General features: G+C 40.7%; 2 long non-coding RNA genes across 9 annotated transcripts in view; one reads left to right on the plus strand and one right to left on the minus strand.

The window, feature by feature from the left end:
- Positions 1-12928, minus strand: part of LOC127941923 (uncharacterized) — a 25680-nt gene extending 12752 nt beyond the window's left edge. Inside the window, exon 1 of the long non-coding RNA XR_008149202.1 lies at positions 12815-12928. This is a non-coding gene — a long non-coding RNA (uncharacterized LOC127941923). The remainder of the gene's footprint in view (positions 1-12814) is intronic.
- Positions 1-13027, plus strand: part of LOC127941922 (uncharacterized) — a 39169-nt gene extending 26142 nt beyond the window's left edge. The window contains exons 5-7 of one of the 8 annotated variants that reach the window (XR_008149196.1): positions 1939-2055; positions 3726-3935; positions 10703-10823. This is a non-coding gene — a long non-coding RNA (uncharacterized LOC127941922). Of the gene's footprint in view, positions 1-1938; positions 2056-2247; positions 2690-3725; positions 3936-7223; positions 7487-9053; positions 9504-10702; positions 10824-11248; positions 11625-12042; positions 12306-12891 lie in introns of those variants that run through there. The other 7 variants (XR_008149194.1, XR_008149201.1, XR_008149198.1 and 4 more) reach the window with 7 other exon arrangements.
- The last annotated feature ends 43 nt before the right edge of the window (positions 13028-13070 follow it).

A 13070-nucleotide genomic window follows, 5' to 3' on the forward strand; every position in this document is an offset into this window, starting at 1 on the left:
AACACTATTAACTTCAGAGCATCATAACTCTTTTTTTGACCAGTAGGTCGAACAATTCTGTTCAGTCATTTCCGTGCGGATCGGTCCAAAGATCGTCTGAGGAAATTTTGAGAAGAATTAGGCCACATTTGAAGGAGGAGTAGCGAAAAAACTAAATACTGTACTTTTCATTATGCGGGTTACTGTAATGGCAGGAATTTTAATGTAAACTATTCAATGTGATCAGCGTGAAGAGAGGAATCAGGTGTACTAAGTTTTATCTTGATTGAACAAGGTGTTCAAAAGTTATAAGGAAAAATGTGCATTTATGCTATCTCATGACCCATAGATGGCGCTGTGCCCGAATTCGGCATGAACCCTCAGATCATGGTGTAGATGAAGTGTATCAAGTTTAGTTTCGATTGATCAATGTTTGGCCGAGATACAGCATCTCAACCGATTTTGGGTCGACCTCGTTATGTTCACAATTTAATAACTTTTGAACAAAGACGAATATCAAAAATCTGTTCAGTCATTTCTGTGCGGCTCGGTCCGAAGATCGTCTGTGGCAAATTTCAGAAAAATCAAACCACTTTTGAAGGAGGAGTAGCGTTTAAACAGAAACACTTAATTAGCTTAATAGCAATTACTGTAATGGGTGGAGACTTAATGTAAGGTATAGAGTGTAATCTCCATGAAGAGAGTAATCATGTGTACTAAGTCGTATCTGGATAGACCAAAGGGTTCGGGAGTTATTAAAGTTTAAAAACTGAATTTTTGAACTGGTGGTGGCGCTGTAGAGTTGGTCTTAGAGACCCCAAAGTTGGTCAGATCACTATTGGTGACCATCTCTAGAAGTGTGCCAAATTTCATCATTTTCCCATGTTCCCTTCATAGGGCTAGCATAGTGATCGATTGTTTTTGCTCGAAAATTCTACCAAAAACAATCGCTAATATAGCTGCAAGCAGCGATACCGGGGCCAAGCCCTGAAGGGCTGTAGCCAGAGCAACGAGCGGGACGAAGCAAAACGGCCAAAACGGAACTTACATCGGATCGACGTTACCCACCCCGGATTCGATCCCACGACCTCTCGGGTTTGGGACCAGTGCCTTAGCTAAGTGCGCCACATTAGTTGACACACTGTTTGCATGGCACAGAAGAGAGGTTAAGGTGTGAGAATTAACTCTCAAAAGCCCGAAGCAGCATTTTAGCCAGATTAGCATGCTACGCTAAAAAATGCTAACGTTGCTCAAAGTTAACCAGATAGCTCAGGAGACCCATTAGAGTCAATAGAAACGTGTTAGCATTTTAGCTAATTAGCATGCTAAGCTAATTAGCATAAATCAACCAGCACAGGCACGGTCAACTTCAGAGCTGTACACGTCGGGAACGGGAGTGAATATCAAAAATCTGTTCAGTCATTTCTGTCAGGCCCGGTCTGAAGTTCATCTGATAACATTTTGAACAAAATTGAACAAGATTTCAGGGAGGAGTAGCGAAAAAACTGTATTTCAATCCATTCAATATGGCGGACAGACGCCATATTGGAAAATGGCAAATGAGACATCATCTGATTTGGCATAACCCACGGAATCAAATGACATAAAAATATCAAAAATCGATCAAAATTTACAGTAGTTATAAGGGGTTTTGCAAGAATCGTTATATCTCTTGAACACTAGGTGGCGCTATCTTCTAACTTCCGGGGTACCTCAGGCACATGTTGTTGATGATGCCTATCGATTTTTGTGAAGATATGTACAATAGATCAAAAGATATAGCAATTTATGACAAAATTCAAAATGGCGGACGGGTGGTCCTGGTGGTCTCGACAAAATTGACATCCACAGATCCGGAATGATCTAAAGAATCCATAGACATCAAGAAAATAATTTTCTGATGAATTGTTCAGAAGTTATAAGCAAAAAAGTGCATTTTTGGTATCTCAACACCCATAGGTGGCGCTGTTCCCAAATTTGGCGTGGACCCCCAGATCACGGTGTAGATGAAGTGTACCAAGTTTGGTATCGATTGATCAAAGTTTGGCCGAGATACAGCATCTCAACCGATTTTAGGTCAACCTCATTAAGTTCACAATTGAATAACTTTTGAACAAAGACGAAAATCAAAAATCTGTTCAGTCATTTCTGTGCGGCTCAGTCCAAAGAACATGTGAGCCAAATTTCAGAAGAATTGGACCAATTTTGAAGGAGGAGTAGTGTTTAGACTGAATACTGTACTTTTCAAAATGGCCGCTACTGTAATAGGCGGAGTCTTAATGTAAGATATGGAATCGAATCTCCATGAAGAGACAAAATAGATGTACTAAGTTTTATTTTCATAGAATTAGTGGTTCAAGAGTTATTAATGTTTGAATGTTGAATTTTTGAACTGGTGGTGGCGCTGTAGAGTTGGTCCTAGAGACCCCAAAGTTGGTCAGATCACTAATAATGGTCATCTCTACAAGTGTGCCAAATTTCATCATTTTCCCATGTTCCCTTCATAGGGCTGCCATAGACCCCCATTGGACGAGAAGAAGAAGAAGAATAATAATAATAATAATAATAATAATAAAACATACAGATACAATAGGGGCTACAGCCCTCTGGGCTTGGCCCCTAAATATAGCTGCAAGCAGCAATCCCGGGGCCAAGCCCTGAAGGGCTGTAGCCAGAGCAACGAGCGGGACGAAGCAAAACGGCCAAAACGGAACTTCCATCGGATCGACATTACCCACCCCGGATTCGATCCCACGACCTCTCGGGTTCGGGACGAGTGCTTTAGCTAAGTGTGCCACATCAGTTGACACACAGTTCCCATGGCACAGAAGAGAGGTTAAGGTGTGAGAATTAACTCTCAAAAGCCCGAAGCAGCATTTTAGCCAGATTAGCATGCTACGCTAAAAAATGCTAACGTTGCTCAAAGTTAACCAGATAGCTCAGGAGACCCATTAGAGTCAATAGAAACATGTTAGCATTTTAGCTAATTAGCATGCTAAGCTAACTAGCATAAATCAACAAGCACAGGCACGGTCAACTTCAGAGCTGTACACGTCGGGAACGGGAGTGAATATCAAAAATCTGTTCAGTCATTTCTGTCAGGCCCGGTCTGAAGTTCATCTGATAAAATTTTGGACAAAATTGAACAAGATTTCAGGGAGGAGTAGCGAAAAAACTGTATTTCATTCCATTCAATATGGTGGACAGACGCCATATTGGAAAATGGCAAATGAGACATCATCTGATTCGGCATAACCCACGGAATCAAATGACATAAAAATATCAAAAATCGATCAAAATTTACAGTAGTTATAAGGGGTTTTGCAAGAATCGTTATATCTCTTGAACACTAGGTGGCGCTGTCTTCCAACTTCCGGGGTACCTCCGGGATATGGAGTTGATGATGCCTATCGATTTTTGTGAAGATATGTACAGTAGATCAAAAGATATAGCAATTTATGACAAATTTCAAAATGGCGGACGGGTGGTCCTGGTGGTCTTGACAAAATTGACATCCACAGATTCGGAATGATCTAAAGAATCCATAGACATCAAGATAATAATTTTCTGATGAACTGTTCAGAAGTTATAGGCAAAAAAGTGCATTTTTGGTATCTCATCACCCATAGGTGGCGCTATTCCCAAATTAGGCATGGACCCCCAGATCATGGTGTAGATGAAGTGTACCAAGTTTGGTTTCGATTGATCAAAGTTTGGCCGAGATACAGCATCTCAACCGATTTTAGGTCAGCCTCATTAAGTTCACAATTGAATAACTTTTGAACAAAGACGAAAATCAAAATTCTGTTCAGTCATTTCTGTGCGGCTCAGTCCAAAGAACATCTGAGCCAAATTTCAGAAGAATTGGACCAATTTTAAAGGAGGAGTAGTGTTTAGACTGAATACTGTACTTTTCAAAATGGCCGCTACTGTAATGGGCGGAGTCTTAATGTAAGGTGTGGAATGGAATCTCCATGAAGAGACAAAATAGATGTACTAAGTTTGATTTTCATAGAATAAGTGGTTCAAGAGTTATTAACGTTTGAATGTTGAATTTTTGAACTGGTGGTGGCGCTGTAGAGTTTGGCCTAGAGACCCCAAAGTTGGTCAGATCACTAATAATGGTCATCTCTACAAGTGTGCCAAATTTCATCATTTTCCCATGTTCCCTTCATAGGGCTGCCATAGACTCCCATTGGAGAAGAAGAAGAATAATAATAATAATAATAATAATAATAAAGAAAACGTACAGATACAATAGGGGCTACAGCCCTCTGGGCTTGGCCCCTAAATATAGCTGCAAGCAGCGATACCGGGGCCAAGCCCTGAAGGGCTGTAGCCAGAGCAACGAGCGGGACGAAGCAAAACGGCCGAAACGGTACGCACGTCAGGACAACCGATCGGTTCAGAAGTAGAGAAGTTTGAAATTGAACAGAACTTTAGATGAGAAAGACCAAAAACATATTTTTGATTCAAGGCAAACACACTCAGGAAATGCAAAGGCTTGGACAGAAGCAACATTAACTGCCCTTGATCCGAACCCATGAACTCAGAAACAACATTAACTGTCCTGGATTCGAACCCATGACCTCAGAAGCTCAGAACCAGCTGCTTAACATACTGCACCACTGAGTCTTTACACATCCAGTGAGCTGCAGAAGAAAGGTTAAGGTGTGAGGATGAGGTCACTAAAGAAATTTGCCTAGCAATTTAAGGTAGTTTAGTCAATCCTGGCAAAATTTACATCCATAGATTCGGCATGACCCGAGGAATAGAAAGACACCAAGATCATGATTTTCCAACTAATTGTTCAAAAGCTATAAGCAGAAATGTGAAATTTTGGTATCTCACGACCCATAGGTGGCGCTGTTTCCAACTTTGGGATATATTCTCAGTTCATAGTGTTGATGAAGTGTAGCGAGTTTTGTGGCGATTGATCAAAGCACGGCCGAGATATAGCCTCTCATACAATTTCGATTCAACACTATTAACTTCAGAGCATCATAACTCTTTTTTTGACCAGTAGGTCGAACAATTCTGTTCAGTCATTTCCGTGCGGATCGGTCCAAAGATCGTCTGAGGAAATTTTGAGAAGAATTAGGCCATATTTGAAGGAGTAGTAGCGAAAAAACGGAATACTGTACTTTTCTTAATGGTCTTCACTGTAATGGCAGGAATTTTAATGTAAACTATTCAATGTGACCAGCGTGAAGAGAGGAATCAGGTGTACTAAGTTTTATCTTGATAGAAGAAGGTGTTCAAAAGTTATAAGGAAAAATGTGCATTTATGCTATCTCATGACCCATAGGTGGCGCTGTGCCCAAATTCGGCATGAACCCTCAGATCATGGTGTTGGTGAAGTGTATCAAGTTTAGTTTCGATTGATCAATGTTTGGCCGAGATACAGCCTCTTAACCGATTTTGGGTCGACCTCGTTATGTTCACAATTTAATAACTTTTGAACAAAGACGAATATCAAAAATCTGTTCAGTCATTTCTGTGCGGCTCGGTCCGAAGATCGTCTGTGGTCAATTTCAGAAAAATCAAACCACTTTTGAAGGAGGAGTAGCGTTTAAACGGAAACACTTAATTAGCTTAATAGCAATTATTGTAATGGGTGGAAACTTAATGTAAGGTATAGAATGTAATCTCCATGAAGAGGGAAATCATGTGTACTAAGTTTGATCTGGCTAGAACAAACGGTTCAGGAGTTATTCAAGTTTCAAAATTGAATTTTTGAACTGGTGGTGGCGCTGTAGAGTTGGTCCTATAGATCCCAAAATTGGTCAGATCACTATTGGTGACCATCTCTAGAAGTGTGCCAAATTTCATCATTTTCCCATGTTCCCTTCATAGGGCTTGCATAGTGATCGATTGTTTTTGCTCGAAAATTCTACCAAAAACAATCGCTAATATAGCTGCAAGCAGCGATACCGGAGCCAAGCCCTGAAGGGCTGTAGCCAGAGCAACGAGGGGGACGAAGCAAAACGGCCAAAACGTAACTTCCATCGGATCGACATTACCCACCCCGGATTCGATCCCACGACCTCTCGGGTTTGGGACGAGTGCCTTAGCTAAGTGCGCCACATTAGTTGACACACTGCTGTTTGGCACAGAAGAGAGGTTAAGGTGTGAGAATTAACTCTCAAAAGCCCGAAGCAGCATTTTAGCCAGATTAGCATGCTACGCTAAAAAATGCTAACGTTGCTCAAAGTTAACCAGATAGCTCAGGAGACCCATTAGAGTCAATAGAAACGTGTTAGCATTTTAGCTAATTAGCATGCTAAGCTAATTAGCATAAATCAACCAGCACAGGCACGGTCAAGTTCAGAGCTGTACACGTCGGGAACGGGAGTGAATATCAAAAATCTGTTCAGTCATTTCTGTCAGGCCCGGTCTGAAGTTCATCTGATAAAATTTTGAACAAAATAGAACAAGATTTCAGGGAGGAGTAGCGAAAAAACTGTATTTAAATCCATTCAATATGGCGGACAGACGCCATGTTGGAAAATGGCAAATGAGACATCATCTGATTCGGCATAACCCACGGAATCAAATGACATAAAAATATCAAAAATCGATCAAAATTTACAGTAGTTATAAGGGGTTTTGCAAGAATCGTTATATCTCTTGAACACTAGGTGGCGCTCGCTTCCAACTTCCGGGGTACCTCCGGGATATGGTGTTGATGATGCCTATTGATTTTTTTGAAGATATGTACAGTAGATCAAAAGATATAGCAATTTATGACAAAATTCAAAATGGCGGACGGGTGGTCCAGGTGGTCTTGACAAAATTGACATCCACAGATTCGGAATGATCTAAAGAATCCATAGACATCAAGAAAATAATTTTCTGATGAATTGTTCAGAAGTTATAAGCAAAAAAGTGCATTTTTGGTATCTCAACACCCATAGGTGGCGCTATTCCCAAATTCGGCATGGACCCCCAGATCATGGTGTAGATGAAGTGTACCAAGTTTGGTATCGATTGATCAAAGTTTGGCCGAGATACAGCATCTCAACCGATTTTAGGTCAGCCTCATTAAGTTCACAATTGAATAACTTTTGAACAAAGATGAAAATCAAAAATCTGTTCAGTCATTTCTGTGCGGCTCAGTCCAAAGAACATCTGAGCCAAATTTCAGAAGAATTGGACCAATTTTGAAGGAGGAGTAGTGTTTAGACTGAATACTGTACTTTTCAAAATGGCCGCTACTGTAATGGGCGGAGTCTTAATGTAAGGAGTGGAATGGAATCTCCATGAAGAGACAAAACAGATGTACTAAGTTTTATTTTCATAGAATTAGTGGTTCAAGAGTTATTAACGTTTGAATGTTGAATTTTTGAACTGGTGGTGGCGCTGTAGAGTTGGTCCTAGAGACCCCAAAGTTGGTCAGATCACTAATAATGGTCATCTCTACAAGTGTGCCAAATTTCATCATTTTCCCATGTTCCCTTCATAGGGCTGCCATAGACTCCCATTGGAGAAGAAGAAGAATAATAATAATAATAATAATAATAATAAAGAAAACGTACAGATACAATAGGGGCTACAGCCCTCTGGGCTTGGCCCCTAATTAAAGCTGCAAGCAGCCTTTCTGGGGCCAAGCCCTTATTGCTCTTTGGCTTTTAAGGGTTTTTCAAGCAACTTTTTCAGCACTTTTTACAGAACAGATAGATTCAGAATTACAGATAAGGTGAAATCAGAAGGTCTGATGAGAACGAACGCAGAATGAAGTTACAAAAACACACTTATTTTTGATCCCATATTAAGAAACTTTAGTACAGCTCTTACCCATGTAATAAAGGAATTGAAATGACAACTTTATACCCAATTTTAAACTTTTCCCATACAGGTTTCGAACCCACAACCTCACAGGTTCAGTACCAACGCCTTAGCTAAGTGTGCCACATTAGTTGACACACAACTTACACGGCACAGAAGAGAAGTTAAGGTGTGAGAATGATCTCTCTCACAAGCCCGAAGTAGCATTTTAGCCAGATTAGCATGCTACGCTAAAAAATGCTAACATTGTCAAAGTTAACCAGATTGCTCAAGAGACCCATTAGAGTGAATAGAAAAGTGTTAGCATTTTAGTTCATTAGCATGCTAAGCTAACTAGCATAAATCAACAAGCACAGGCACGGTCAACTTCGGAGCTGTACATCTCTGGAACGGGAGTGAATATCAAAAATCTGTTGAGTCATTTCTGTCAGGCCCGGTCTGAAGTTCATCTGATAAAATTTTTAACAAAATTGAACAAGATTTCAGGGAGGAGTAGTGAAAAAACTGTATTTCATTCCATTCAATATGGCGGACAGACGCCATGTTGGAAAATGACAATTGAGACATCCTCAGAATCGGCATAACCAAAGGAATAAAATGACATAAAAATAACAAAAATCGATCAACATTTACAGTAGTTATAAGGGGTTTTGCAAGAATCGTTATATCTCTTGAACACTAGGTGGCGCTGTCTTCCAACTTCCGGGGTACTTCCGGCACATGGTGTTGATGATGCCTATCGATTTTTGTGAAGATTTGTACAGTAGTTCAAAAGTTAGAGCAATTTTTGACAAATTTCAAAATGGCGGACGGGTGGTCCAGGTGGTCTTGACAAAATTGACATCCACAGATTCGAAATGATCTACAGAAACCATAGACATCAAGATCATAATTTTCTGATGAATTGTTCAGAAGTTATAAGCTAAAAAGTGCATTTTTGGTATCTCAACACCCATAGGTGGCGCTGTTCCCAAATTTAGCATGGACCCCCAGATCATGGTGTAGATGAAGTGTACCAAGATTGGTATCGATTGATCAAAGTTTGGCCGAGATACAGCATCTCTACCGATTTGAGGTCAACCTCTGTAAGTTCACAGCATCATAACTTTTTTTTTCACTAGTGTTCAAAAAATTCTGTTCAGTCTATTCTGTGCGGCTCAGTCCAAAGATTATCTGTGCCAAATTTCAGAAGAATTGGACCAATTTTGAAGGAGGAGTAATGTTTAGACTGAATACTGTACTTTTCAAAATGGCCGTTACTGTAATGGGCGGAGTCTTAATGTAAGATATGGAATGGAATCTCCATGAAGAGACAAAATAGATGTACTAAGTTTTATTTTCATAGAATTAGTGGTTCAAGAGTTATTAACGTTTGAATGTTGAATTTTTGAACTGGTGGTGGCGCTGTAGAGTTGGTCCTAGAGACCCCAAAGTTGGTCAGATCACTAATAATGGTCATCTCTACAAGTGTGCCAAATTTCATCATTTTCCCATGTTCCCTTCATAGGGCTGCCATAGACTCCCATTGGACGAAAATAATAATAATAATAATAAAACGTACAGATACAATAGGGGCTACAGCCCTCTGGGCTTGGCCCCTAAATATAGCTGCAAGCAGCGATACCGGGGCCAAGCCCTGAAGGGCTGTAGCCAGAGCAACGAGCGGGACGAAGCAAAATGGCCAAAATGGAACTCACATCGGATCGACGTGACCCACCCCGGATTCGATCCCACGACCTCTCGGGTTCTTGACCAGTGCCTTAGCTAAGTGCGCCACATTAGTTGACACACAGTTCCCATGGCACAGAAGAGAGGTTAAGGTGTGAGAATGAACTCTCAAAAGCCCGAAGTAGCATTTTAGCCAGATTAGCATGCTACGCTAAGAAATGCTAACGTTGCTCAAAGTTAACCAGATAGCTCAGGAGAACCATTAGAGTCAATAGAAACGTGTTAGCATTTTAGCTAATTAGCATGCTAAGCTAATTAGCATAAATCAACCAGCACAGGCACGGTCAAGTTCAGAGCTGTACATATCGGGAACGGGAGTGAATATCAAAAATCTGTTCAGTCATTTCTGTCAGGCCCGGTCTGAAGTTCATCTGATAAAATTTTGAACAAAATTGAACAAGATTTCAGGGAGGAGTAGCGAAAAAACTGTATTTAAATCCATTCAATATGGCGGACAGACGCCATATTGGAAAATGGCAAATGAGACATCATCTGATTTGGCATAACCCACGGAATCAAATGACATAAAAATATCAAAAATCGATCAAAATTTACAGTAGTTATAAGGGGTTTTGCAAGAATCGTTATATCTCTTGAACACTAGGTGGCGCTGTCTTCTAACTTCCGGGGTACCTCAGGCACATGTTGTTGATGATGCCTATAGATTTTTGTGAAGATATGTACAGTAATTCAAAAGATATAGCATTTTATGACAAATTTCAAAATGGCGGACGGGTGGTCCTGGTGGTCTTGACAAAATTGACATCCACAGATTCGGAATGATCTAAAGAATCCATAGACATCAAGAAAATAATTTTCTGATGAATTGTTCAGAAGTTATAAGCAAAAAAGTGCATTTTTGGTATCTCAACACCCATAGGTGGCGCTATTCCCAAATTCGGCATGGACCCCCAGATCATGGTGTAGATGAAGTGTACCAAGTTTGGTATCGATTGATCAAAGTTTGGCCGAGATACAGCATCTCAACCGATTTTAGGTCAGCCTCATTAAGTTCACAATTGAATAACTTTTGAACAAAGATGAAAATCAAAAATCTGTTCAGTCATTTCTGTGCGGCTCAGTCCAAAGAACATCTGAGCCAAATTTCAGAAGAATTGGACCAATTTTGAAGGAGGAGTAGTGTTTAGACTGATTACTGTACTTTTCAAAATGGCCGTTACTGTAATGGGCGGAGTCTTAATGTAAGGTGTGGAATGGAATCTCCATGAAGAGACAAAATAGATGTACTAAGTTTTATTTTCATAGAATTAGTGGTTCAAGAGTTATTAACGTTTGAATGTTGAATTTTTGAACTGGTGGTGGCGCTGTAGAGTTGGTCCTAGAGACCCCAAAGTTGGTCAGATCACTAATAATGGTCATCTCTACAAGTGTGCCAAATTTCATCATTTTCCCATGTTTCCTTCATAGGGCTGCCATAGACTCCCATTGGAGAAGAAGAAGAAGAAGAATAATAATAATAATAATAATAAAAAAACGTACAGATACAATAGGGGCTACAGCCCTCTGGGCTTGGCCCCTAAATATAGCTGCAAGCAGCGATCCCGGGGCCAAGCCCTGAAGGGCTGTAGCCAGAGCAACGAGCGGGACGAAGCAAAATGGCCAGAACGGAACTTCCATCGGATCGACATTGCCCACCCCGGATTCGATCCCATGACCTCTCGGGTTTGGGACCAGTGCCTTAGCTAAGTGCGCCACATTAGTTGACACACAATTTACATGGCACAGAAGAGAGGTTAAGGTGTGAGAATGAACTCTCAAAAGCCCGAAGCAGCATTTTAGCCAGATTAGCATGCTACGCTAAAAAATGCTAACGTTGCTCAAAGTTAACCAGATACCTCAGGAGACCCATTGGAGTCAATAGAAACGTGTTAGCATTTTAGCTAATTAGCATGCTAAGCTAACTAGCATAAATCAACAAGCACAGCCACGGTCAACTTCAGAGCTGTACACGTCGGGAACGGGAGTGAATATCAAAAATCTGTTCAGTCATTTCTGTCAGGCCCGGTCTGAAGTTCATCTGATAAAATTTTGAACAAAATTGAACAAGATTTCAGGGAGGAGTAGCGAAAAAACTGTATTTAAAACCATTCAATATGGCGGACAGACGCCATATTGGAAAATGGCAAATGAGACATCATCTGATTTGGCATAACCCACGGAATCAAATGACATAAAAATATCAAAAATCGATCAAAATTTACAGTAGTTATCAGGGGTTTTGCAAGAATCGTTATATCTCTTGAACACTAGGTGGCGCTGTCTTCTAACTTCCGGAGTACCTCAGGCACATGTTGTTGATGATGCCTATCGATTTTTGTGAAGATATGTACAATAGATCAAAAGATATAGCAATTTATGACAAAATTCAAAATGGCGGACGGGTGGTCCTGGTGGTCTCGACAAAATTGACATCCACAGATCCGGAATGATCTAAAGAATCCATAGACATCAAGATTATAATTTTCTGATGAATTGTTCAGAAGTTATAAGCAAAAAAGTGCATTTTTGGTATCTCGACACCCATAGGTGGCGCTGTTCCCAAATTTGGCGTGGACCCCCAGATCATGGTGTAGATGAAGTGTACCAAGTTTGGTTTCGATTGATCAAAGTTTGGCCGAGATACAGCATCTCAACCGATTTGAGGTCAACCTCAGTAAGTTCACAGCATCATAACTTTTTTTTTCACTAGTGTTCAAAAAATTCTGTTCAGTCACTTCTGTGCGGCTCAGTCCAAAGAACATCTGAGCCAAATTTCAGAAGAATTGGACCAATTTTGAAGGAGGAGTAGTGTTTAGACTGTATACTGTACTTTTCAAAATGGCCGCTACTGTAATGGGCGGAGTCTTAATGTAAGGTGTGGAATGGAATCTGCATGAAGAGACAAAATAGATGTACTAAGTTTTATTTTCATATTATTAGCGGTTCAAGAGTTATTAATGTTTGAAAGTTGAATTTTTGGACTGCTGGTGGCGCTATAGAGTTGGGCCTAGAGACCCCAAAGTTGGTCAGATCACTAGTAATGGTCATCTCTACAAGTGTGCCAAATTTCATCATTTTCCCATGTTCCCTTCATAGGGCTGCCATAGACCCAATGGGACGAAAATAATAATAATAAAACGTACAATTACAATAGGGGCTACAGCCCTCTGGGCTTGGCCCCTAAATATAGCTGCAAGCAGCGATACCGGGGCCAAGCCCTGAAGGGCTGTAGCCAGAGCAACGAGCGGGACGAAGCAAAACGGCCAAAACGGAACTTCCATCGGATCGACATTACCCACCCCGGATTCGATCCCACAACCTCTCGGGTTCGGGACGAGTGCCTTAGCTAAGTGCGCCACATTAGTTGACACACTGTTTGCATGGCACAGAAGAGAGGTTAAGGTGTGAGAATGAACTCTCAAAAGCCCGAAGCAGCATTTTAGCCAGATTAGCATGCTACGCTAAAAAATGCTAACGTTGCTCAAAGTTAACCAGATAGCTCAGGAGACCCATTAGAGTCAATAGAAACGTGTTAGCATTTTAGCTAATTAGCATGCTAAGCTAACTAGCATAAA

This window comes from Carassius gibelio, chromosome A21 (assembly GCF_023724105.1).
Source record: "Carassius gibelio isolate Cgi1373 ecotype wild population from Czech Republic chromosome A21, carGib1.2-hapl.c, whole genome shotgun sequence".
In the NCBI taxonomy this organism is placed as follows: domain Eukaryota; kingdom Metazoa; phylum Chordata; class Actinopteri; order Cypriniformes; family Cyprinidae; genus Carassius; species Carassius gibelio.